Source organism: Microtus ochrogaster, linkage group LG4 (assembly GCF_000317375.1).
Source record: "Microtus ochrogaster isolate Prairie Vole_2 linkage group LG4, MicOch1.0, whole genome shotgun sequence".
Lineage (NCBI taxonomy): Eukaryota > Metazoa > Chordata > Mammalia > Rodentia > Cricetidae > Microtus > Microtus ochrogaster.
The window spans coordinates 45713186-45716223 of record NC_022030.1 but is presented as its reverse complement, the minus strand read 5'-3'; the positions used below and the strand labels follow the sequence as shown (position 1 = coordinate 45716223).

At 46.3% G+C, this 3038-nt stretch overlaps 1 pseudogene; it reads left to right on the top strand.

The window, feature by feature from the left end:
* Positions 1–2331: 2331 nt before the first annotated feature.
* LOC101993170 lies at positions 2332–3038 on the top strand (annotated as a pseudogene).

The following is a 3038-nucleotide window of genomic DNA, read 5'->3' as shown; positions in this document are numbered from 1 at the left end:
GCTTTGCAAACTGAGGCTTTGGCAGTTTAAAGGATTTGCTCTAAGATACTTACATGACTGACTATTCCTAAGACAGAGCAGAGGAATTCTGAAAAGCAGCTCTGTATGTTTGTGTAAATAAATGGAAGTCTGTGGAGGGAGGAGCTGGAAAGAGGACCCAACCCTTAAGAGCATTTGCTATTCTCCTAGGGGACCTGGCTTTGGTTCCCACTCCAACAACAGGCCCCTCACAAATGCCTGCACTCCAGTTCCAGAGGATCCAGGGCCCTCTCCTGCCTCCACGTGCACCTGCAAGCATGTGGTAAAGATGATGACACTCAGATACACACATGTGCAAACACATAAGCAAATAAATACATCCTAATATTATGTATGGGAGTCAGTTTCCAAGTAATTCTCCCTTACAGAAGAAGGGAGAGATTCACTCCCCCTTCAAACAGTAAGCATCATTTTCCAAGGAGAAGTCTTCCTCAAGGGACATGTCATACAGTGTCATCCAGAAGAACATAGAAGTGTTCGCCACCCAGGGTATCCTCTTGGGATCCTTCCTACTGCTTCACACAAGAAAAGCTGTCTTGTAACCATCCTTCCCCAATATCCTCCTTGACTTTAGTAAAAAGACCGAAGAAAGACAGCCAGATATGTAAGATCACCATTCCTGGGAGGTGAACAGCAAAACACAGTACTCACTTATGTCTCGTTCCCCCACCCCCGACACACGGCCAGTCGGCTCCCCTCGACCTGTAGCTGGTTTTCTCCTTGGGCCCTCATGGTGTAGACACTCAGGCGACTGTACATCTCTGCTTTTGTGCTGCCATCTCCTTCTGGTTTACTGGGAAAGAGCCGTTGCAGATCCACAGCAAGGACGCCGGTTGCCATCTGAGCTGAGAGCAGTGCCAGGCAGACCCTGAGATGCCTCCCGCCTTCCCTTAGCCTTGTGTCAGGAGTCTATGGGTCTTGGTACCTCTTGTCTCTCAGTCTTCCATTAGTCTGACAATTCTCCTAAACATGTCTGCTCCATCTCTGAAGAGTCAGGCCAGTGTGACGCACCCATGCCAGCAAAGGCAGTATTTGATTGCTTCAAGATGAGCATACAACCAAGTGGCTTTCCCATGTGAGCACGTACTTGGCCAGGCTCCTCAGGCAACCGTTGAACTAACACCTTGGAATCCTGCTCTTACGAACGTTCCTTCATGTTCCCATCATTTGTTTTTAAACACGACAACTGCCCTATAAAAAGGCTGTCTTCTACAATGTTCCAAGCACTCGGTGTGTTTAAATACAATGACTGTCCCTAGGGGTCAAGGCACTGTGGGCCAAGCTCTCCCTGGGCACAAGTGACAGTTCTTCCTTGCACTGCAGCTCACGTTTCTCCCCTGCTGGACACACTAAGTCCCTAGAGGAAAGGCCCACATGTGATCTGTCTTTGAATTGCCACACCCCAAACAGTGCATTGCTAGAGACTGCTTCTTTCTCAAATGAAATGAAGAGGTTCACTTCCTTTATCTATTCCTGTAACAAAATACCCATATTATAAAAATTGATCATCCTGGCTACTTCAAAATGGACAATTCAGCATCGTTAAGTATTCCACAATGTTGTACAAAATCATATTTGTTTCATTTTAAAAAGAAACACTTATTCTTAAGTAGCTCCACAGCTTTTCACAAGAAGTAAATAAACAAACAAACGAACAAATAAATTACAGAGGCCAACTTGAATGAGTCAAGACAATAAGAGCACTGTTACCTTCCTGTACGCACACCATTGCCACATCTCGGATCTTCTGGGATCGGCTCCCATTCTAAGAAAATCTTTGTTAAACAGCCGTGCCCTGCTAAGTGCTGGGAAGAAATAGATTAAAAAAATGTAGCCGCTGTCTGTGGGGTTCATGATGCCAGAGCAGATACAATCCTGCTTCTCATGCCCAATGCAAACCTCACAGCAGCAAGGATCTCTCTCTTCTCTCTCTCTCTCTCTCTCTCTCTCTCTCTCTCTCTCTCTTTCTCTCCCATTTGTTTTTCCCCATTACTTCCCCAGTGTGTGGAACACTATCAATAACCATATCAATAACCACACATAGGATGTTTCAAACGTCTGATAGAAAGCTAGGAGTATAGATAGAACACTCATATAGTATATACCAGACCTTCAGCTCATTCCCCAGTCCTGCAAAAAAAATAATTAACCAACTAAAAATACACAATGAAGGAGTCAATAATGAAAATCTAACCACAGAAGAAACTTCTCATGTTTTTGCCCGTGCGTGCTAGCTAGTGGGAGTGGAGCGCCCCGGCTGTTGTTGCCGTCGCCTTCCTCCTCCCACAGTCCAGACAGCGGGTCACTAGGCCGTCGGCCCTCGAGCCGAGACTTGTCTCTTGTCTAGTTCTCGGGAGCTCCTGGCCGACATGAGTGCTGTAGAGAACAACTTCGAGGACAGAGAGTCTCGCTCTCAGTCAAAATCTCCAACGGGAACTCCTGCTCGCGTAAAATCGGAGAGCAGGTCAGGATCTCGTAGTCCACCACAGGTGTCCAAACATTCTGAATCCCATTCTCCATCAAGATCAAAATCCAGGTCAAGGTCAAGGAGACATTCTCATAGACAGTCCAGGTCCCACTCTCATAGGAGACCATCTCGAAGTAGATCCTATACACCAGAGTATCGCCATCATTCTCCAATGTCTAATCGCAGAAGACATACAGGCTGCAGGGCGAATCCAGATCCCAATACTTGCCTGGGAGTGTTTGGCCTCAGTTTGTACACAACAGAAAGAGATCTTCATGAAGTATTTTCTCGATATGGACCATTGAGTGGTGTCAATGTAGTTTATGATCAGCGAACTGACAGGTCACGTGGATTTGCTTTTGTGTATGTTGAGAGGACAGATGACTCTAAGGAGGCTATGGAAAGAGCAATGGAATGGAGCTGGATGCTAGAAGAATTCGTGTGGATTATTCTATAACCAAGAGAGCTCACACACCTACACCAGGCATTTACATGGGCAGACCAGCTCAGTGGTGGTGGAGGTGGTGGAGGA